General features: G+C 41.7%; 1 protein-coding gene and 1 long non-coding RNA gene across 3 annotated transcripts in view; both read left to right on the plus strand.

The window, feature by feature from the left end:
* Positions 1–25,300, plus strand: part of LOC116978833 (cAMP-specific 3',5'-cyclic phosphodiesterase 4D-like) — a 724,969-nt gene that overhangs the window by 105,317 nt on the left and 594,352 nt on the right. The window lies entirely within an intron of this gene.
* Positions 5,759–14,960, plus strand: LOC116978874. Its single transcript, XR_004413586.1, has 3 exons — positions 5,759–5,875; positions 7,941–7,942; positions 14,950–14,960. It is a non-coding gene; the product is annotated as an uncharacterized LOC116978874 (long non-coding RNA).

Consider the following 25,300-nt stretch of genomic DNA (forward strand, 5'->3'; position numbering starts at 1 on the left):
GTAAACTGTAGGGAGGGGAAACAAGTCCACTGGGAGGGTGATGGGTAGATGGGGTAGAGAGAAAGAAATGGTGATGGGAGCTGGGGGTTATTGTGGGGGAAAAAGGATGTGTGTGAGAGGTATTAGGAGGAGAGGGAAAGGAACAGAGCAGATGCAGAGCGGATTACCTGAAACTGGAGAATTCAATATTCATCCCTTGAGTTGTACACTACACGGGCAGGTCAAATATAGTCATAGTGCGTTACAGCATGGAAACTGGTCCTTTGGCCCATGTTGTCCATGCTGACCAAGTTTGCATATTGGGCTTGTTCCTTTTACCTGAATTTGGCCATCAGCCATCTAAACCCTACCTATCCATATATCTGTCCAAATGTCCTTTGAGAGTCGTAATTGTATCTGCTTCTTTGACAACTTTTGTAACTTTCTTTGACAACTCATTCCAGATACGGACTACCATATGAGTGGATAAAGTTGCCCCTGAGGTCCTTCTTAAATCTCTCCCCTCTCACCTTAAGCCTGTGTCCTCTAGTTTAGAATCCTCTACCCTGGGTAAAGGAGTGTAAGCGTTCACTTTATCTACAACTCTACTAGTTATGGATGCAGTTGGTTAACAAATGGATTTATTTGAATATTCATAATCTCAAATTGATCAGCCCCATGTTTATAAAAAATGTCTGGTATTTATCTCTTAATATTCATAAACTACAAAACCCAGTATTTTCCTCTGTTAATGTTGATTAGTGTTTAAACGTATGCATAAATAAAACATATATAATGCAAAGAGCAAATTATTAGGGGCTCGATGAACAGAATCATTTTGCTAAGTTCATTGGTTTTGTTATATGTACTCATTGAGTTTTTTTAATGGAATGACAAGAACATTTTGAGTGCACTCTGCAATTATCAGTGAATAATGAGTAAGAGATGAATGCGTTAGTCTAGACAGTGGAGGAGAATAAAACAATTTGTGCCTGTGTTTGTCTTAAACATAAAACATTTAGTACATGTTTTGAAGTGGTAGTGCTCAATGCCAATGAAAGTGCAACCTACTTAGAGTTTGATCCATGAACCTTCTAATGCAATTCACCCTAGCATGGGGGTATATCACCATTGTACATTTTTGGCTTACCAGCAGAAAAGGCATTAAAATATTGTGACCTGTGACCTATTTTCACCCCCAGTTAAACAAGGAGAATGCATGCCCAAAGTTGCAAACTATGCTGGAATTGAAGGGTTCCTGTTGGAACATTGTATTTGGATGCACCAATTCCACCACATGCACTGCTCTTATCATGCAGCCAACAATGATGCAGCATCTGTGTGTTGTGAGCTGTGGTAATGAACATGGGATCCAATCTTCCTCTGGGACCCACCCCATTGCACCACACTGTGTTATTTATTCCTTCCTCCCCTCCCCATCCCTTCATGATATGTCAACCATATCTACATTTCCTCCTTCCCTCTGCAATTTATCTTTAAGGAGTGTTCACTTTAACAGGAGTGACCCATCTCCCAGCAGGCAGTACAAGTGAGAAAGCAGATGCATGCTGTGAGCTTAGGAAGCAACAGTCCCCTGCGATCCATCAAGTCAGATGCCACGACGTCAAGGGACAGGGAGAAAACCATGATAGAAATTTCTTAAAGCCAGGAGGTCCCACCTACATGATCTTGTTGGGTGGTCCCCAATTTGGCGCGGCAAAATGTAACGCCCATTTAGTGCACAAAGAATTGAATAAACCCCAATTTCTAGGCCATTGTTTGGAACAGGTGAAACTGAAAGGAACCTATTATGACTGTGGTACACAAAAATGCTGGAGAAACTCAGCGGGTGCAGCAGCATCTATGGAGCGAAGGAGATAGGTAACGTTTCGGGCCGAAACGTTACCTATCTCCTTCGCTCCATAGATGCTGCTGCACCCGCTGAGTTTCTCCAGCAGTTTTGTGTACCTTCGATTTTCCAGGATCTGCAGTTCCTTCTTGAACACTATTATGACTGTGTACAGCTTGTAGTATTGATCTCACAATGAGCACCAATACTTGTAACGGCAGATTTTCAAATCTTTCAGGTAATTAGTACCCTAGCCACTATTTGGATGAGAATGGTTGAAGGGGGTATCTTCTAAATGCATGCGAGCTCACTCACAGAGACCTTCAGAGCTTCTTCTCAGATATGACTTGAAAACACAGTCTTTGATGAATAAATGCTTTATTGTTGATAGAAAACAGTGGGATATATCCAAATTTCTTCCTTTACTACGTTACTACAATCTTCTTCGAACTCCAGCTTATTACTTTAGACATTAGTAAACTCCTCGTGTCTCCGTAACACTGGCAAGATCCGCATGATCCCGCATGACCTCACATGACCTCACATGACAGAAGGCTTAACCTTCCCCATGGTCTCTCCAAACTAATCTAAAAACTAAAACTTCTGCGCCAGCATCTAAGCTCCAAACACGCCCAAAAACACGTCATAAATCCCACCCACAATAAAACGGGCAGTCTAAAATTTAAAGGCACATGCCATCTTCAATGACATGCAAAACAGGCCAAATGGCCACTACAATACTTGCATCCCATTTGGTGTTTTTAGTTGTGTCTGTGAATGGAATCAGGTGACTATCAACCAGCATGAAACAAATGCCTGCTTGCTAATTTAGTCACTTGTGCATGTTGCATGAACAGGACAATCGAGAAACCATCGACATAACCACTGCAGCATTTCTCAGTATGCAGCCAGGTGCTTTTGTAAATAATTACCTTGGTCAAGGCATCTCGCATGATGTGTCTTGATTTAATCTGAGGAATAGTAAATCAGGAATAAAGGCAACAAAATATTTTTTCAGAAAAGGATAAATCACTGTGTGGTAATAGCATGTGGATTGCTTGTGTTATTTAATATTGGCTCCAGTGGAAAAGGAATATTTATAGATTTTTGACCATTAATGAACAAACAATATAACCTTGCTGCAAATAAAAGAGAATTGAATCTTGTGATCTTTTTTGGTAAGCCATTAACAGTCGCATTAGTATAGCTGGATCATTATCTTTTATGTGTTTTCCTTTGTTTTAATCCATGACTTTTTTGGACCTGGACTGTAGATTCTTATCTGTAGGGATTGTATCATCAAAGAAGTACAAATTAGATGTATGTATATCCTGATAATACAAGTCCTGGGGACATTTGGGTTGACTCATATGTTTACATTTTACATTTCCTTCTACTTGCTTCATTATAATTCCACTAATATTATCTGTCCCTTCATTCTGCCTCTGTTCTGAAGAAGAACCAAGCTTGAAAAATTGATTTGTTTGTTTTTGTTTCTTTCCAACAGTAGTTACTGACCTGCTGTGCTTTTATGGGATTTTCTAATTTGTTTTCAAATTTGCAGCATTTACCTGATCTTGTAAACTCGAGTGAGTGCACGGCTGTCGTTAGCCTTACCTCTCATTCCCCTTTAGCTTTGGCAGTGGCAGTGGCAGTGGCAGTGGCAGTGGCAGTGGCAGTGGCAGTGGCAGTGGCAGTGGCAGTGGCAGTGGCAGTGGCAGTGGCAGTGGCAGTGGCAGTGGCAGTGGCAGTGGCAGTGGCAGCATCACAGTGGCAGTGGCAGCATCACAGTGGCAGTGGCAGCATCACAGTGGCAGTGGCAGTGGCAGTGGCAGTGGCAGTGGCAGTGGCAGTGGCAGTGGCAGTGGCAGCATCACAGTGGCAGTGGCAGTGGCAGTGGCAGCATCACAGTGGCAGTGGCAGTGGCAGTGGCAGTGGCAGCATCACAGTGGCAGTGGCAGTGGCAGTGGCAGTGGCAGCATCACAGTGGCAGTGGCAGTGGCAGTGGCAGCATCACAGTGGCAGTGGCAGTGGCAGTGGCAGTGGCAGCATCACAGTGGCAGTGGCAGTGGCAGCATCACAGTGGCAGTGGCAGTGGCAGTGGCAGCATCACAGTGGCAGTGGCAGTGGCAGCATCACAGTGGCAGCATCACAGTGGCAGCATCACAGTGGCAGCATCACAGTGGCAGTGGCAGTGGCAGCATCACAGTGGCAGCATCACAGTGGCAACATCACAGTGGCAGCATCACAGTGGCAACATCACAGTGGCAGCATCACAGTGGCAGTGGCAGTGGCAGTGGCAGCATCACAGTGGCAGCATCACAGTGGCAGCATCACAGTGGCAGCATCACAGCCTGAAGCAAAGACCTTCAGCATGAGTGCATGCATTTACTGTTCTGAAAATAATTGCCACTTTTCAGTCTGTCCTCCCAAGTCTATGGATTTTTAACATAAAATGTGATTTTCTGCCTTTTATAATGTAAAAATAATCTGTCATAAAATTTCTCTGACACTGCCACTGTTACGAACAACGTTCTGTTTCTAGACTTATCGCTGCCAAGGAGATAAGTAAAAATTGGAAATTTTATCTGAAGTTCATATGTTGCCCTGCTTATAACTGGATCATTATAACACTTATAATTGCAATGTTGCAGAGTAACTAATTTTATTGAATTAAAAGAATTCCTTTTATTTGAATTTTATTATAAGCTGGTAATGGAGATCACATTTTAATAATATTGAGCAAGCTGCAGAGTGATCCTGCTACATGCCCAAGTTGTGCTTTTTATCCAACAGATGCATTACAATGTTTAAACAGGAGCTGTGACCTATGCCTTGCACTTTACACGTATAACTATAATTGATTGTGAGTGATAATGTAGAAAATAAGAGTCTACAGCAACATTTAGAAGTCATACAATCTCACAGGAAGGTCTGGGGTCCATTGACGCAATTTGAGTAAGGAGCTGACGTACACTGGGGAGATTGTTCACACACCAAGGCCCTTATTTCCTGTCTTGTGGTTTGGCATAGTGCAGATGGGTAATGTTTGTTACAATGTTACCCAAATCTACATTTCTTACACTGCTCTCAGCATTAATTAAAATAGTGAAATTAAAGCCTTTTCATTGTTTTTTCAAGACATCAAGTAAGCTACATAGTTAAAACATTATAGCAGTTGTTAAAACACCAGATTCAGAATGATACTTTTATCACTGCAAAGATAAAAAGTATCTGACGAGTCTAGTTCCTGAGTGGAAACTATGCAAGATGACAGTGCAATGTGTCCTTGGAAAGTTGATAGGGAGTGTTGGAGTGCTGCAGAATATGCTTTAGTTGTGAAAGGACATTCTGGCAAAAGGGTAAAAGAATCTGTAGATTAAAGCACATATTGGATCACTGTCAAAGTTTCAGGCTAGTTGATAAGAATGTACAGTGCCCAAATCTGAAGACATATTTTTCAGCACAGATGATTGTTACTCCAAACTCAAGAATACTGCTGGCATGCGGTGATTCAAAACACTGTGTGAACCCTTGGTAGAAATAATTCCTTTCTGAATTTGAGTTTATTTGCACTGAACTCTCTGCTATGGATAATAGCTTGCAGGTCTCGTTGATATAAAGGGAATGGGTGATTGAACCAATGGGTTGCAGAGTGAGTAATGTCTGTGGAAAGCAGAAAGGGGTGGGGATGGGAAGATGTGACCAGTGGTGGGATCACATTGGAGGTAGCATTAATGTCAGAGTATAATGAGTTGGTTGCAAAGGCTGGTGGGGTGAAAGGTGAGGAATAGGGGAATTCTATCCTTGTTCACTCTGGCGGAGGAATGGGCAAGAACAGAACAATGGGCCACGGGTGATGCAGGTGATCGATCCATCTGTAATGGGCTGAGTCATACATACGTCAAGGTACAACACATGTTTATTAAAGTTCACTCACAGCATTCTCTGCAAGGTGTTACAGTAAACTAGCAGCTACTCAGACTAATTACTTAAGCAGACTTCTGATAATATAAACCGCATAATAGGCAGAGCTTCTACTAACAAGTTTAGTAAGAAGTAACCAATCTACATCTTTCCTTGTAGAGACAAAATAAAGCATTGATACATGGTGGTTAAATACAGAGAGAAAGAGACCGAGAGAGAGACAGAGAGATAATCAGAGAGAGCACATAGAGAGACAGAGAAACAGAGAGAGACAGACAGACAGAAAGAGAGAGAGAGAGATACCAACTGATAATAAATATCCAGAAAAGAGCACTAAATTTTTAGAATCACCTTAAATCTAGCCCCCCAGTTTAACCCCTCCAGTTTAAAGCCCTTCAAACACAAGAGGGGAGACCAGAAAAGAGTTCCCTGTGTCAGTTGGTACTGAGACTAACTACCCCTATCCAGTTAAACCCTATCCAGTTAAATCCTGACCAGCCTCAGATCAATACTGATCCCCAATCACCAGTTAGAGTGAACCAAATTATCAAACAATGTAAATAAACGTATTTGGAACATTGGGATAAAGAAACCAAAAGCCAAAGCAGATTAGAATGTTACCGTGCCCTAAAAAGAGATTATAAATTGGCAGACTAACTCTCAACAGTTAGAGACATAAAGTAGAGACAGACCCTCACCAAATACAGGTTAAGTGACCACTATTTGGCAGTTGAAAAAGGAAGACAGAAGAGATTCTGGCAACCAAGAGAAAACAGAATATGCGGCCACTGTTTGACAGATGAGGTTGAAACAGAGGTGCACTTCCTCCTAAAATGCAAAAAATTTGACAAAACAAGGAAAGCATACTTTGACAAACTCAGTGTGGCAACCCCTGATTTTAAAGAACTAGATGATACATCAAAACTAAGAATAATCCTTGTCGAAGGAAATACGGCACATCTTGGTGCACAATACGTAACAGCATGCCACAACCTGAGAGACGGTGAATGACCAACATGCACATATGTACGCACACACTAATTGACATTAACTGACACTAAGAAATTAATATTGAATTGCTAAACTTGCTATTGTGTTGTACTGCTTACAGCTGCAAGAACGTGTAGCAATCAATAAAGGGCTATAGGCCTATTGCGAGTTTATGTACAGGGACATATCTATCCATGCACTGTATACTTGTATTTATACTTATGCATTTTAAATATGTATGTCATGTTTTATACTTTGGCAATATAACAATGTATTTTTTATCATGCCAATAAAGTTTTTTAATTGAAAATTGAAAATTGAATTAATACAGTAGCCAAAACGCTAATAACGCATATGGGGAAGTATAGCTGATTACACAAAATCTCCGTATCTAAGGGGTGGCCTGCTGACCCGTCCGGCGCTCGTGTGGTATAAATTTGTGTCTCCTCCTTTCACTGGTGAAGTGACCGGGGAAGGCACTGGAGACCCGCCGAGTGGAGGTGGTGAAATAGGCGAGCTGGGCGCTGAATGCCGTGGAGAGGCCGCGGGGCACACAGTATGTTGAGCAGTCAGCCCAGCAGTGGGAAGGTATATAAAATGTGTGACCTCTGGATACAGAGTTGCAGGACGTGGTTCCTTCACAGGAAGGGGATGTTGATGGTTGCATCTGTAAATGCCCCCGTCTGCACTTACCAGGTAAGAGCGTGGTTTTTTTAGCAGGTGCTGTGGATGTGACCCAGGCGGCCATAGTCCTTGTTGGTCTGGGGGTGAACAACCTGTCCACTGGAGAGAGGTTTAAGTGGCTTACTGGACTTGTCAAAAGATCGTTTTTGTGCATCGCGCTTCATTTGTAGTTGTTTCTGTACCGCGGGAGGTTAATGGACCTACAGCAGCAACAGCTGCTGGGACACGGGCAGGGCAGGGCTGGACGGGTTTGGCGAGACATCAGTCGTTGGGCTGGAGAACTCAGTATGGGATCGCGGTCAATGTTCCTCAAGTTGAGCAAGTCCAGGTATACGTCGAATTTAGCAAGATAAGAACGCTACATTAGTTGTTTTGCGCTTTGGACAGCCAGTTCGGCGAATCTGCTGGACTGCGGAAACTCAGGGCTGCTGGTGATATGTCGAAAGTCCCATTGTTGAGCAAAGTTTCTGAAGAGCTGACTGGTGAACTGACTGCCGTTGTCAGATAGGAGGCGTGCAGGGAACCGTGCATGGAGAAATGGCGTTGCAACTTCTGAATGACTGCTTCAGATGTGATAGTTTGAAGTAGGTCAAATTCGAACCAGCCTGAATATGAGTCGACGAGAACCAGATAGTGTTTCCCATGCCATTCGAATATAACAGTGGCTAACGTGGACCACAGCAGAGGAAGAACTGGGTGCGATAGTAAAGGTTGTTCCTGCTGGTGTGGTGTTAGGCTTTTGCAGATGGCGCAGACCTCAGTTTTTACACGTATGTACTTGGTCATACCAAACCTGTAAAACATGCTCTGCGCCCGTTGTAAGGTTGCCTCCACACCGGGGTGGCCCAAGTGGGCTGCTGTGTTGTTTATCCCGCCAACCACGCCAGATGACTGCGGACAGCAATTGTAAAGTCTCGTCAGCAGCCGTGTGCTCTGCCAGGCTGCTTAGGCAATCAGTGGGAGCACACGATACCTTCATTACTGAGAACTGGTCTTGTTCAGAGGGCTGTTTTTCGCTGGCTTTGCGTGGGGCCCTTGATAGCGTGTCGGCTATGTGCATGTCCTTGCCTTTTTGTGGACTATGTTGAAATCAAAACGCTGCAGTTGCATTGTCGTCCGTTGCAAGCGAGCCAGAGAAGCCTGAATGGGTTTATTCAAGATGGTTGACAAGTGGCTGGTGGTCTGTTTCTATAGTCACAGATTTCCCAAAAATAAAGTATTTGAATTTCGTGCAGGCGAAAACCACTACATGTAACTCTTTTTCAATTTAGGCGTAACGTTGTTCAGTGTCGGTCAGTGTGCAGGAGGCATATGCAACAGGTTTGTAGTCGCCATCGGTAGTGGGCTGTCGGTAGGCAGCGCCAAGTCAGTACTGAGACGCATCATATGTGAGTGTCACTGGCAACTCTAAAGCGAAGTAGGCGAGGGTGGATGCGCTGGCCAGCTGCATCTTGAGGATGTCAAAAGCTCTTTGGTGCTGTGGATACCAGGACCATTCAGTGTCTTTGTGTGTCAGTTCCTGCAGGGGGGCAGATATATCGCTGAGGTTGGGAATAAATTTCCCCAGGTAGTTGAAGGAATATTTGTAAAGGCGTAACATCAGTAGGAACCGGCATCTCATTGATGGCAGTAGTTTTTGATGGGTCCAGTCTGAGACCATCACTAGTGAAAACATGCCCAACAAGGTAACTTCCACGACCCAAAACTTACATTTCGGGCGATTGAGCTTGAGCTGAATGTCTTTGGCACGGTCCAGCACTCTCTTCAGATTGGTGTCATGCTCAGCCAAATCGCGTCCATAAACGAGAATGTCATCAACAATGATGGCGCGTGGATACGCCGCAAACAGTTGTTCCATTGTGTGCTGGAAAACCTCGCTGGCAGAGTTGATGCCAAAGGGCATTATCAGGAATTTGTAATGGCCAAAGGGGATGCAGAACATAGTAAGGCTGGACGAGTCTGGAAAAACGAGCTTTTGGCTTTTGGCGTTGCCTATTTGAGCAGCAACTTCCTCTACTGTTCGCATAGGGTAGTGTGGCCGTTTGATTGCTGTGGTTAGGTCCTTGGGGTTGATGCAGATATGGATTTCTTCCTTGTTTTTTTGTTGTTGCAACCACCATAGTGGAAACCCAGTCAGATCTGTCAGTAACTGCAGCTATGACACCTAGGGAGACCATCAGCTGGAGCTCATTGTGTACTCTGTCGCACATGGCATGCAGAACACGATGTCGGGCTCAGACCACAGGAGTGCTTTTGGGATCAACGGTGATATTGTATTTTATGGGCAGCTTACCAAGCTCATCGATAAACAGTTCTTTATATCATGAGAGTATCTGCTGAGTGGGGCCCTCGGCGAGAATGAGTTGATGGACAGCAGGGCCAAAGTAGACTAGGCCCAGATCGTGGTTTGTATTGATACCAAGCAGAGTTGCAGAATCCCCTCGGACGATAAATACTTAACGGTATGATACCCCGAGTCTATGATGCAGTTCAAATCAGTTTATCCAAGTGGATGCAGGATCTCACCCCCGTAGTCCCGTAATGTGGCCAAAGCTTTTTCAACATTACACTTCGCTCCGGTATCAATCTTAGCGATCGCAGTGTTGTTATTAACAATCATGGTGACTTCAGGTTCGAGTTGCTCGTTAGAGGAAGGGAGGAGGGAGTGAATGTATGAACTGTTATCTTGGCTTTCAGAGAGGAGAGTGGGGGATGGCGCATCTAGCTCTTGGTTTTCGTTATCAGTAGGTTCATGTTATAGCAGGTGCACATTTGTTCTTGTGACGGTTTGAGTCGCAGGGGAACAGCAACATTTTGCAAAGTGGTTAAATTTCTTACAGTAGTTGCAAATTTTGCCATAAGCAATGCAGAATTCCCAACCTGGAGCAAGAGAATTGTTACAATTGGGGAACCGAGCAGTAGACCTTTGTTGCTGCCAGGGAGGGGAAGGCCGTGAAGGCTTGTTACAATAGGAGGTATCGGCAAGGTTGACACTATACTGGGAACGCTGCCCAGAGGTTACAGACCTTGTGTGAGAAGTCGTTATTTCAGCAATCCGACAGGAGTGTTCGGCTTGATTTAGAGTCAGTTCAGTGTTACGAAGCAGTTTGTCTCACACTTTATCACTGAGCATACCTCCAATGAGTTTGTCGCGGATCAGATCATCGCATAAATTCTCAAAATGACAGCGCGCAGCCATGTGCTTTAAGTTGCTCAAAAAACACTCAACGGATTCGGCCTGTTGTTGGAAACGAGCAAAAACCTTTGTGCGTTCGATTATAGAATTCGAAGGGAGGTCACACAGCTGTCTGAACTTTGCAAGTAGAACAGCAGGGTCATAAATCGTTTCTGCAGGCACCAGGACCAGATTGTTGTGGTCCAAATCAGCAGGCACAAAAGTAAAACGATCTGCACACTTCATTGCCTCAGGGCCAGCAAGGTTTAAGAGTACGGAAGCACGTACCTCTGGCGGATCATTGCGATGAATGATACGAATGTAGTGGGTGTTGTCATGCTTGAAAAGGTACCATCATTTGGCGATATCAGAGTCAAAGATCAGAGGACTAGGACGTCAAGAGAAATTTGCCATGATGGAGATAACAGGCACATAAAACAAGTTAGAAAGAAGTAAAACCCAATAAACGAGGTGGGTAAGAAACTACTTCTTGACACCATGTAATGGGTTGAGCCTTACATACGTCACGGTACAACACCTGTTTATTAAAGTTCACTCACAGCATTCTTCTGCCAGGTGTTAAAGTAAACTAGCAGCTACTCAGACTAATTACTTAAGCAGTCTTCTGATAATATAAACTGCATAGTAAGCAGAGCTTCTACTAACAAGCACTACAAGTGGTTAGTAAGAAGTAACCAATCTACACCATCTAAGACAGAAGGCGGGAAACTAAGGAAAGAGGACATCTTAAATGTCCTAGAATCGAAAGCCTCATCATGGAAGCATATACGGTGGAGGCACAGAAATTGAGAATAGGAGATAGCATCTTTGCAAGTACCAGGGTGGGAGGAGATGTAGTCCAGACAACTGTGGGACTCTTTCTGCATACGTGCTGTCTTTCAAATGAAACTTTCTCATGAAGATGCAAGATTCTATCTCAGTATCCCGTGATAGTATCTGAAGAGGATCTTTCAATAATTATCTCTCCACAACCTCAAAAATTTTAAACTCTCATTTACCTCATTTGCAGGACTTTGCTATATGCAAAGTGTGTGGTATACTTCTCTATGTTGCAATATTAATTGCTTTCAATTCTTTAGGATATTTTGCATTCACATACCTTTTCATGCACATTATTTTTAGTTCGATTTAATTGTTCTTTAAAGGAAACACGGTTAGGGTTAGGATTTGTCATAGGTTTAGGGTTCACAAGGGCCTCAGCTAACAAATCCAAACTATATTCAATGCTGCCTTGATAGTGTAAATGTGCTGTCATAATATAACTCTGAGAATACAAGCAGAGATAGGTTATATGATTTAATATTTCTGAAGCTGTGCATTAACACTAATTGAGACGTTTCATTGCCTAGTGTTGCATAACTTTAGTTGGTGTCATCATCATCATCATCAACCTTTATTGTCATCTTGCAAAGCAACAATTGTACAGTGCAAAATGAGGAGACGTTTCCCAGGGAATACCGGAGCATCGCACATAAAACTCAAACATTTCACATAATAAAAACAATAAAAACATTCCAGTCCCTGATAAAACAGTACGAATAGTTAAAAAGTGCAGGTAAAAACAGCAACATTAACATACAGTAAAAACAGTCATAAAATGTCCTGGGCAGCTGATTTAAGTGATCCGTGCCAGAGTTATTAAATTGTCAGTGCAAAGCAGTAGAATCAGGTGGAGTGACTGTTTAGCAGCCTCACAGCCTGTGGAAGGAAGCTGTTTAGCAGTCTGGTTGTCTGGGCTTTTATGCTATGGTATCTCTTGCCTGATGGCAGGAGATCCAGATGTTTGTGGAGTGGGTGCAGTCTGTCCTTAGCTATTCTCAGTGCTTTTTTCAGGCAGCGTCTCTGGAATAGTTCTTGTACCGAGGGTAGGGAGACGCAGAGCCTTCCTGTCTGAGCAGTTGCAGTTGGAGTACCACGTATTTATGCAGTACGTGAGTACAGACTCCACTGTGCCCCTGTAAAAAGTCCTGAGGATGTTGGTGGGGAGTGAGGCTTGTTTGAGTTTCCTCAGGTAGTGCAGTCGCTGATGGGCCCGTTTGACAATCCCAGTGTTGTTCCTGGATCAGGTGAGACTGTCTGAGTTTTGCACTCCGAGGAACTTTATGCTCTCCACTCTCTCCACCGTGGTGCCACTGATGTTGAGGGGTGTGTATTTTGGCTGCGACCTCCTGAAGTCCACAATCATCTCCTTTGTTTTGGCGACGTTTAATTCTAAGTTGTTGTTGCCGCACCAGTCCACTAGTTGTTTCACTTCCTCCCTATACATTGTTTCATCCTCTCCACTGATGAGTCCCACCACTGTGGTGTCATCTGCGAATTTTATAATCCTGTTGTCCCTGAATCTGGCAGCACAGTCATGTGAGAGCAGTGTGAACAACAGCGGGCTGAGCACACAGCCTTGAGGGGAGCCGGTGCTCAGCGTGATCGAGCCTGAGGCGTTCTTGCCAACACGGACTGACTGCGGTCTCTCTGTCGGAAAGTCCAAGATCCAGTGACACAGGGTGGTGTTGAGGCCCAGCAGGGTTAGTTTCTCCACAAGTCTCTGTGGGATGATGGTGTTAAAAGCTGAGCTGAAGTCAATGTACAGGATTCTGGCGTAGGTGTTTTGTTTTCCTGATAAGTGAGTACTGTGTGCAGCGTAGTAGAGATGGCATCTTCTGTAGAACGGTTGGGGCGATAGGCGAACTGGAGGGGGTCTAACGATGAGGGGAGGCAGTAATGTGAGGTTTAACCAGGTGTTCAAAGCACTTCTTTACTATGGGGGTCAGGGCGACAGGGCGGTAATCATTTAGGCAGGCCACAACTGATTTATTTGCTATTGGGATTATTGTGGAATTTTTGAGGCATGTGGGGACGATGGCTTGACTAAGGGAGATGTTGAAGAAGTCTGTTAGCACACCTGCTAACTCATCAGCACATTCCTTGAGCACCCGTCCTGGGATGTTTTCGGGTCCAACTGCTTTCCACGGGTTGACCTTCGACAGGGTTCTCCGTGTGTCCATTGAGTCTATGATCAGGACTGGTTGGTCAGTTTGTGAGCAGGGGCTGGCTCTCCCCTTGGGTGTGGTGTTAGCTGTATCAAAACGTGCAAAGAAATTGTTCAGTTTATCTGGAAGAGAAATGTCGGTGTCAGTTACCTGCTGCCTTGCCTTGTACCCTGTCAGTGTTTGGATTCCCTTCCACATCCTCCTGGTGTCTCCAGTGTCACAGAGGTGTCCTTGGATTTTCTCTGCATAGGCACGTTTCACTGCCTTGAGTCCTTTTTCCAGTGCAGTCCTGGTAGATCGAAGAACGGCTGTGTTACCGGCTCTGTAGGCTGCATCACGGCCCCTCAGCAGCGAGCGCACCTCTGCTGTCATTCATGGCTTTTCATTTCCACGTGCAGTGAAGGTTTTAATGACAGTGACATCCTCGGTGCACTTACCAATGTAGCTGGTTATTTAATGAGAAATGTTGATGGCAGCCAGAAAACAGCTATTTAATCAGCTTGTATTATCGTGTGAATTGGTCTCACTGCAATTCAGTCAGAGAGGGTTCAATTTGCTTTCAGCAGTACCTTTTATGTTGCATTTACAATTATAATATATACTGTATGAAAATCTGAAAAAAAACAATAAAGCATTCATTTAATTTATTACATGAACTTGTGTGATGTGGGAAGCATGGGAAATAGGATAATAGCAGATGGCAGGTCATCTATACAGTCAGATTGCACTGGTGCTGACATCATTTGTGAAAGCAAACCTTAAATCCTTATTAATACCGGAAACATCCAGTGATTGAAATAATGATTGAATGCGGAATAAAAGTCTAGGAAATGAGTATTATCTCAGGAGCAGTTTTTTTTTTTTAATTTTCAATGCCTTTAATCCAAATAATTATAGATTAAATGTAGAAACAAGGAGCTGCAGATGTTGGTTTACAAAAAAAAACACAAAGTAGTGTGGCAGTAGTTGTGTCTTTTTTTAAATTATAGATTCATATCTTTTCAAATAACACCTTTTAACTTTTTAAACTTTTACCTTTTATGGTGGTCAAAGGTGCTCATTTAATTTCATGATGATGTCTTACTAAGTGAAAACTACTGTGATGCATTTTACCAAAGATGCTAAATTCATGCACGCAAAGTGAAGTTGAACCTTCATTTTGAACAAAAAGATGGACGAAAATCCCTGTCTACCATCATTATTAACATGTTTCTGAATTCACAAGTAAACAACTTCAGCATTTTGAATTTTTGAGCACATAATTCTTTTAGTAGCCTTTTAATAACAAGTAAAAGTAGAGCATTTTTCTTATTAAAATATGGAATATCAAACTTTAGAATACGATTAGCCCCAAAATTAATCTATTACATCAGTGACGTGGGGTTACATTTATACTTCACGGTTGTAACTGCAGTTCAGATACCAGGCAACCAAATTCCCATAATTTTTGTTTGGCCTTTGCCAGGATTAAACTATAACCACTCTATTTGAACAAGTGAACACATATTTGATACCAGATTATACTTTCTATGGTGTCTTAAACAGTTGGGCAGAAACTTCTGAATTTATAATGTAAGTTCAGCATTATTGCATAATGGAACTTTCTTCATATCTGAACTGAACCATTAGGTAAATTTTTAGATGTCACAGTCCATGTGACAATAGCTGTTAGCAAATGTGTTTTGTTGGTACCATTCATAGAAACATAGAAACATAGAAATTAGGTGCAGGAGTAGGCCATTCGGCCCTTCGACCATTCAGACTTCAAGTAACAATATTACCCACAATTCCACAGTCAAGCACAGGTGACTCTGTATAAGGAACCATTTTTATATTTGTGGCATTCATCTGCTTGAAATCATTGACAACAGCAGGATTGCTACACAGTTTGTTCATTAATATACTATTACTTACTTCATATGGGCACTATTCAAAATATCAATGGGACAAATGTGATCAGGGGGTATGGAGAGAAGGCAGGTACAGGATACTGAGTTGGATGATCAGCCATCATCATATTGAAGGGCCGAATGGCCTACTCCTGCACCTATTTTCTATGTTTCTATGAGTTTTGTTGAAGGGTTTTGACTAATTTTTAATATTTGTACTGTTTGCACTTGCTTTTAGACATATGCAAAGAATCTGGATTGTTAATGATATTTAAAACATAAAATAAATTAAACTACTTTTGTTCACCTTCCTTTCAGTATTAAAATGTAATATCTCTTGCAAATCATAATAATTAATATCTCCTATTAATTAATATTTCCTATAAAGCAAAGTTGTCTAGGTTACAAATAACTTTAGCATAAGAGTGTCCTGCATGTCATACTTTCCAAGTATGTGCTTTGGATTTGTAAAACCATAATTGTGAACTTGCTTGCAAAAGTCACCCATGCCTTAGATGTTGTAGTTTTGATTATCTGAGGTTGTTTTATAAAAGTTTTTGAATTAATTATTTACTTTTCTTTTTCTCTAGGTAAGTAAAACTAAAATGAAGCAAATAAAGACATTTGGTAAGACTTGGAATTGTTTAATTAAAATTGCTTATTGAGTTATCGTCATAATTTGGATTACGGTAAAAATGCATTGATGAACAGGTACATTGTCAATTATTTAGTACTCCATACATCGTTTGCATGTTGTTGCTGAGTAAATCTCAAAAAACCAACAGTGAAATTGAGCTTAACTTTAACAGTTGTAACTATCTGTGATCATTCAACAGTGCTTATTGTGGCAAAAGTGCGATAACTTCCATTGGGGTATTTCACCATTCATTTTAATTTTAATGAAGTATATTTTCCTTTAATTGGTCAGGCATCGAAATTTTCAAGCAAGAATTTTCCCCCCAGCTGTTGTCTCTTTTTTAACCAGTCTATCATCAAAATGTTCCAAAACCACTCCTTTGTGAGGACCAGTGTCAGTTAGGTTTAGTGGTGACGGGGAGATCTTGACAATTTCTGGAGGTGAAATATGTTCCCCAAAATCCTGTTTTCCCATAATTCTTAATGGCCCATTATTAAAAGAGCATTTAGCAAATATATCACATTTCAAAGCACCATATTTCCTGGTTTCCTGCTTAAGCATTACATAGAAAAACGGGTCTTTGATCACCTTGGCCTCCTCTTGATTGGCAGTGAGAAGATGCAAAAGGTTGTGAATGATTTGTAATCTCAGGTCTCCCCTTTCTCCTTCAGTGTTGTCTTTTTAGTTCTTAGAAGATGGTCCGCCTCAGCTTCATGCCATACTGGACTCCCTTTAATGAGATTAGGGATGTGTAAAATAACCTTGAGAACCTAACACTGTAACCAGCATAACTGACATTCCTCTCTCAAAAAATAATACTATTCTATTATTGCAATAGCACCCTGGTTATCTTGAATTATCCTGTAAAGGTTTGGAAATTGTTGTTGGATAACATTGAGTTTCCTTGTGAAATAAGAGCTTATATTTCAATAGTTTTAGCTTCAGTTTTAACCATCTGTTGTGCCTCACATTCAAATTGGGACTAATGTCATTGGCCACAAAAAAAAGCAAGTCATTTCAAATAAAGGTTTTTGAAAAATGGGTCACGTAAATACTAAACTCTTGTTTTGTCTAATATAACAATGGAAGTGAATGGAAATGTTGCCAATTTTTTAATTCATATTTCACAAAGTGGTATAAACACAGATGTGATTGGTAAATAATAGATTTAAAAGTTTTGTTTTTGTTTTTACCTCTAACTGGAAATGCATGATAATTTAAATATGCTGACAAAAATGCTGGAGAAACTCAGCGGGTGAGGCAGCATCTATGGAGCGAAGGAATAGGTGACGTTTCGGGTCGGGAGTCTGAAGAAGGGTCAACCTGAAACGTCACCTCCATAGATGCTTTCTCACCCGTTGAGTTTCTCCAGCATTTCTGTCTACCTTCGATTTTTCTAGCATCTGCAGTTCTTTCTTAAACATTGAGAACATTATAATCTGGAGAACATAATGATGCAAGAGTGTTTAGTATTTAAAAATGGGGCAAAACATTGTCAGTGGTTTCTGTACCGTGACCCCAAACACTCAATCTCCCAATGATCCTGGGTAAAACAACTTCAACCCATCTTATCGGTCAACCTCTTTCTTTCAACCAAGGTGCTCCTGTTAGCTGATACAAGATTAGGGGAGCAGTTATTTAAAACTGAGGGGTGTGAGATATTTTTCTCACAGAGGGTGGTGAATCTTTGAAATTCTTTATCCCAGAGGATTGTGGAGGTTGTAACTGAAGGTTTTAAAGAGGAGGTCATTGTTTTGAAATATCATGGAATAGATGGTAAGATGGGACTGGCACAGAGGATAAATAGAGACCAGGGGCAGATCATATTGTTATTACATGAGCCAGATGACCTTTTCTTATGTTTATTTTCTTGTTGTAATGGGACTTGTGGAGAGCCTCCTGCATGTGTATTATGGTTGAGTACACTATATTTTGCTCCACATGGCCTGAGTTCAAATTGATCCCTGAATTTGTTGATTTTAAAATAATCTATTGTGTCACAGAACCTTTTTTTCCTCCTGGTTTGTTTACTTAATTTATTTCATTGTGATCGTGAGACCAAAAGTGAAGAAATGTTGTTAAATTGGCACAAATTTAAGGTTCAGATGGTAGTCTCATGGCCTTCGGAATCTATCAGAATAAAGAATGCATTGAAAATGGTGAAGGTTTAAAGGATCATTAGACTAAGTGGGACCCGGTGTGGGGGAAGCGGGGGGATGTGGGGGAAGGCGGGTGTGGGGAAGGGAGGTGTGTGGGAGTGAGGGGTGTGGGGGGTGGGGGAGGGGGTTGTGTGGAGGTGGGGGGGGTGTGGAGGAGGGGGGCTGTGGGGGTGTGGGAGAGGGGAGGGGAGGGGTGTGGTGTGGAGGAGGGGGGGCTTCAGTTTCAACTTGATCTCTGCCTGCATGCAGCTCACACTCAGCCCCGCCTACGGGACTTTATTCTCCCTGGGTGCCGGAAGGGGCGTTACCTTCATGGTGACTGACATGCGAGAAGACCAATCTGCTGATCTCACAATTTTTTAAACATTCATTACTTTTTTATTATATCACCGAACTGGAAAATACCTTGGGGCAGTTGGAGGAGAGGAGGATGGTGAATAAGATGGCGAAAAAATCATAGCAATATAGGATAGCGTTTTTTCTAAAATGTATTTACAACGTAGACAGGAAGTGGTCAAGATGAGACTTTTAGTAACAGTATAGATACGGTCATAAGTGATAGGAGCAGAATTAGGCTATTTGGCCCATCTAATCTACTCCGCCATTCAATCATGGCTGATCTATCTCTCCCTCCGAACCCCATGCTCCTGCCTCCACCCCTTAACCCCTGACATCCGTACTAATCAAGAATCTATCGAGCTTTGTCGTAAAAATATCAATTGACGGCTTCCACATCCTTCTGAAAAATATCAATCGACAGTCTTCACAGTAAAGAATTCCACACGTTCACCACCCTCTGATTATAGGGAATTCCTCCTCATCTCCTTCATAAAGGAACATCCTTTAATTCTGAGTATATGGCCTCCAGTTCTAGACTCTCACACTGGTGGAAGCATCCTCTCCACATCAATTCTATCCAAGCCTTTCACTATTCGGTGAGCTCTAATGAGGTACCCCCTCATCCTTCTGAGCTCCAGCCCCAGGCCCAGTGCCATCAAACACTCATCATATGTTAATCCACTCATTCCTTTCTTTAGTCAGAGGGTGGTGAATCTATGGAATTCTTTGCCACAGAAGGCTGCAGAGGCCAAGTCAGTGGATAATTTTAGGGCAGAGATAGATAGATTTTTGATTAGTGAGGTGTCAGAGGTTATGGGGAGAAAGCAGGAGAATGGGGTTTGGAGGGAGAGATAGATCAGCCATGATTGAATGGCAGAGTAGACTTGTTGGGCCGAATGGCCTAATTCTACTCCAATCACATGACCATATGACCTCCTCTTTTTCCAGATTTCAATGGAACTCTTTTTAAATGGAGTAGAATGAATTTCATGGCACGTTTTCTATCAACCGACGTATGATCTTTTTTTCAGGTCTATTACCTCCATTAAGAATGGGGCTGATTAGTTCTATGGTGGAACCAATTATTGAATGGAATGGAGTGGTATAGCAGGGATTAGAGGGATGTTCAGAGAGTAGGGGGATATGTCAGGGAATTAAATTAGATAGTGAGGGAATGGAGGAATATAGATCACTTGCAAGCAGATGGGATTAGTTTAATTTTACACCATGTTTGACAAATACCTCGTTGGCAGAAGAGCTTGTACTATACTGTTCTGTGTTCTATGAACTTTGAATCTCATGATATTATTTCTTAAAAGGAATATGTTTGAACTTTTGAATGTTTTGGTTGAATGTAACAAATATTTTAAATTATATCTACCTTACTACCTTACATGCCATTGTTCATGATTACTTAACATGAGAATATCTGGTACACTTGGGCAATATGTGCCAACTATGAGAAGCAAGGAACAAGGATAGTTTTGACTTTCACCATCTGGGTGCTAAATTGTAGAGCGCATTGCCCATTCATTATAGAAGCTAGTTGTTTTATGCAATCATTATCTCCTTGGTTATTGGCGAACTCTAATAATCGTTGGTTGAAATTGTAACCTGTTTCATTATTATTTTTTCTACCTGAGCCATTGGAAAAAGCATGAAAAGTTATTTCGATGTTTAGATGAAATTTTTGCGTGAAAGCAGGTCGACTGCAAAATGTTAAACAGTAGCATTGTAATTTCTCTGCAGAGACTGGTCAGTGGATTACCTTATTTATATATTTTCATGTCTGTAAAATTGTTGAAGCAATTGTTGAAGCAAAGGTATTGAACACAATAGAAGCTTACATTTCTGACTCGCAATATCTTAGTAGAAATGAAAATGATTTTTTAGAAAATCTATATAATCTATTTATCTATTTATTTATTTATTTATTTATTTCAAACAGAATAAAAGAATGAAAAGCAAGTGTGAAACAGCATACAAAAAAACAAAACAAGAATATTTATAAAGTGTCATAAACAATATCTATAAATAAATGAAATCGTATGTGTCTAAAAAGGAGCAGGAAGAAGCCAAAGCTTATTAATTCCCACCCCTTATTCATCTTCTTATAATTATCTTATACAAATTTAGCAGCTATATGGACACCATATGTACACCAGTAGCTATATGTACACCAAATTATTTACATTTATATACTAATCAAATATTTACAAAGCCATCCAAAAAAAGAGAGAAAAAAAGAAATAAGAAAAGAAAAAACCCTTATATACTATACAGTATCTCTTAGTCATATATACAACCCATCACCCTATAATCACCCTTCCCAATAAAATCAGTATAACAAATATCCCACACAATCACCTATCCTCATCCCAATATCCTTTAAAAAAAAGCGTTTTTGTACATCTTTTTAAACTGAATTATGTTTGTGCTAAGTTTTTTCTCCTGTTCCAGACCATTCCACAAATTCACCTCACAGATTGCTATGCAAATTCTTTTAAGAGTTGTTCTGACATTGAGTTTTTTTAAATTATGTTCCCCTCTTAAATTATACCCCCCCTGTCTTTCCATAAACAGTTTTTGTATATTTCTTGGAAGTAAATTATGTCTTGCTTTGTACATGATTTGCGCAGTCTTAAATTTAACCAGATCGGTGAACTTCAGTGTATGTGACTTTAAAGAATAATAAATTGGTATGTTCAAGATATCCAATGTTATTGATAATTCTTATTGCTTTTTTTTGTAATGTGCATAACGGCTTTAGATATGGCAATATGAGTGTATTATACAGAGTATGTAATGATTTGTGGTCCAGAATGTGTCTTGATTTTCACAATATTGCTATAGACTTTGCCAGTTTTGCTTTGACGTGGTTTATATGTGGTTATGCAGATTTTGTGGTCTAAGATCACACCAAGAAATTTATTTTCATATACTCTTTCTATACTTATGTTATCTATTTTCAATTGTACTTGAGGGTTTGTTTTATGTTTTCCAAATAGCATAAACTTTGTTTTGCTTAAATTTAGAGACAATTTGTTGTCATCAAACCACTTTTAATTGATTCATTTCTGATGTGATGACCTCCAAAAGCTGCTTCAAATTGTCACCGGAACAAAAAATATTCGTATCATCGGCAAATATAATCAATTTCAGTATATTTGCCACACTGCATATGTCGTTAATCTATATTTCTAAAAGTAAGTTCTTGACCGCTTTTAGCTCGCTGTGCTTTGATTTCCAAGAGAATGCCGCCACCTACGGCCGTCATTTTTGGCCACCTCCATCAGCCCCCCTCCGCTTGCCTGCACCAGAGGATTTTTCCCATCGATGAAAAATCAGAGAGATATTAATGTTTTTTTTTTAATTGCCGTTCTCTCTGCTGCCCCTGCTGGTGGGAGGGGAGAGAGACTATAAAACCCGGAAGTGGTGTGCCTCACTCAGTCTCTGCAAGATGGAGGAAGCCAGAGGGTCACGTCTCTCTGAATAACACTGAATACGTGTCTACTCAACTGTGAGTGCCCTTAATGTGGTATGAAAATGAAAATATGGTTGGTTTGAAGTAAAAAGGCACTGCATGGAAATGGTTGTTTGGGGGGGGTTTGGGTTAAAGTAAAAAGGCACTGCATGCAAATGGTTGTTTGGAGGGTTTGGGTTGATGTAAAAAGGCACTGCATGCAAATGGTTGTTTGGGGGGTTTGGGTTGAAATAAAAAGGCACTGCATGCAAATGGTTGTTTGGGGGGTTTAGGTTGAAGTAAAAAGGCACAGCATGCAAATGGTTGTTTGGGGGGTTTGGGTTGAAGTGAAAAGGCACTGCAGATGGTTGTTTGTCTAAACTTGACAACTTCCTGTTTGCACTATATTAATTTTAGATAAAACGCTACCACTTACGGCTGCGATTTTTGGCCATCTTACTCAGTCCCCCTCTGCTCATCAGGTGCAGAGGATTCTTCCCATCAATGAAAAACAAAAGTGTTATTAGTGTTTAAAAAATGTTGAGAATCTCTCTCCTGTCAATCACGCCATGAAGGCCACACCTTTTCTGGTGGGAGGGGGAGGGATTATAAATCCCGTCGGTGTGGGTGTGGCTCAATCTCTGCATGATGGGGGAATGAGAGGTCACGACAGTCTGAGCTGTGAATCAACTGAACACACTGAATGTCTACTGAACTGTGAGTGTGGTGTTTTGTGTGGTTTTTATGGTGGTTTTTATGGTGGTTTCACCCTGCTTGAAATAGTATGAAACTGCATTTGAATGTTGTGGCCTTGCACCCTGCATGAAATGGTATGAAACTGCATTTGAATTTGGTGGCCTTGCATCCTCCTTGAAATGGTATGAAACTGCACTTGAATTTGGTGGCCTTGCACCCTGCTTGAAGTGGTATGAAACTGCACTTGAATTTGGTGGCCTTGCACCCTGCTCGAAGAGGTAAGAAACTGCACTTGAATTTGGTGGCCTTGCACCCTGCTTGAAATGGTAGGAAATGGATTTGGATTTGGTGGCCTTGCACCCTGTTTGAAATGGAATTTCAAGGAACAGCCGTGAGTCAACTGCCAGCCCACCAGCCGTGAGTGAGCTGCCAGCACATCAGGCTTGAGGGACTGAGCTGCCACCCCAAGAATCCATTTGGCCCACAATGTCCATACTAGCCCTCTGGAGACCAGTAGTCCCTGCAGCCAACAACACCCATACCAGCACTCCAAACCCCCCCCCCCCCCCCCTCCACTGGCCACCAATATTGGAATTGGTGGAGAGGCGGAATATTGCGTCAGGGGGACCAGCACTCCCGTGTGAACATGGGACCCAACGGGTCCCACTTAGTCTAATATATTATATGAAAAGCTTTGGACCTAACACAGACCCTTGAGGTACTCCACAAGTTATGTTCATGCAAGTTGATTTATGTTCACCTATTTCTACAATTTGTTGCCTGTTTCTTAAATAGCTTCTCACCCAATCCAATCCAACCCCTCTGACGCCATACCTATCCAGTTTCATGAGTAAAATGTCATGATTTACGGTATCAAATGCTTTTTTTAAGTCTATGAATATTCCCACTGCAAGTTTTTATTATCTATGCAATTTGTGATTTCCTCGATTAGTTCCATTAGTGCCATAGATGTTGATCTGTCTGTCTGGAATCCATATTGACTGTCAACCAAAAGCTTTTGTTTTTCAATGAAATTGTAAAGTCTTTCTATAAAAAGTTTCTATAATGTCAATTGAAAACTTTAAGCATAGTCTGAAAATAATCATCAACATTAATTTTGCAGTCATTCTTCTCATTAAAAATTTATTTTCCTTCAAAATTGTTTCCTGAAGTCTTTGAAATAGTTGCCACGGAGCCAAAATGCCATAACCTTTCTGAATAATGCATAATTGCTGGATATTAAAAATTCCCATGTGAATAAATGCCATGGGCATTAAGGAAAATGATATCACAGGAGACCATTTGTTTCATTGTGTCCAAATATGGAGATATTTTGGTTACTCCCATGTTAGCTCCTGATTCATAGCACTGCAAACTATTATCTTACAAGTAGTCAACTAAGTAAAGGTTCATCACCAATTCTCCACACTGAAATCCCCCCGAAAATGGGGGAGGTAGCCAACCTCAACCTCATCGGGATTTCCGTGCCGATCGGCGGGTCGAATTGACCTCTGCTGCTGGGGCTCTGGAACTATGGACCAACTGGAGGCAGCAGATCCATTCACATTACTGACTTCCGAGACTGACTTTGCAGAACGGTATCTCGGTCCCTCAGCAGCCTTGGCGGACTGTACAGGTACCACTGGACTCCACTGGGAGGCCATGACCTATGTTGGTCCAGCAAAGCGGATAACCCAGAAACGCTCTGGGTGATGAAAAAACAGTGGTGGATCTGTACTTTAAAATATGGCCACACTTTCAGACGGAAGTTTCAAACCACCATTCACTCTTGGGTTTAAAAAGATAAGACAAATTAACTTTTATCATGAACATTAGTCCCCAAATAAACCACACAGGGCGAGGCAATTGAATAAATAATATTTTGTATGACTGAATTAGTATAGGGTAGATCATGGTAAATGGAGGTTGAGCTCTAGTCAGGAGAGGTACCCACTCTCTCAGCAGCACATCGTGAGATTTATTTTCTCTGCTTTGAATCACACCTACAATGCTCAAACATTGCACAATACTTGTTTACTCTCCTCTCCCACCCTTCCTATAGCCACCAAAGTGCAGACTTTCAAATTCCTAGGAGCCCTCATATCCGAAGACCTCTCCTGGTCGGCCAACACCACTGCAACCATCAAGAGAGCACAACAGAGCCTCCTCTTCCTGAGAATGCTCTGGAGGCACAACACCAAGAAGAAGCTGCTGGTGGCCTTCAACCGGGCAACCATTGAGAGTCTACTGACATATTGCATGTCAATGTGGTATGCAGGCTGCTCTGCTCCAGAGAGTGGTAAAAACAGCAGAGAGAATCATCGGCTGCCCTCTGCCCTCTCTGGAGGATATTGCCACCTTACGCTACTTCAGCAGAGCCACTAAAACCATCAAAGACTCCACACCACCTTTTTCAACTGTTGCCCTCTGGCAGGCGTTACAGGTCAGCCAAAACACGTACCTCCAGACTCAGAGAGTTTCTTCCCCAAAGCAATCTTCACACTC

This window comes from Amblyraja radiata, chromosome 1 (assembly GCF_010909765.2).
Source record: "Amblyraja radiata isolate CabotCenter1 chromosome 1, sAmbRad1.1.pri, whole genome shotgun sequence".
NCBI classification, from domain to species: domain Eukaryota; kingdom Metazoa; phylum Chordata; class Chondrichthyes; order Rajiformes; family Rajidae; genus Amblyraja; species Amblyraja radiata.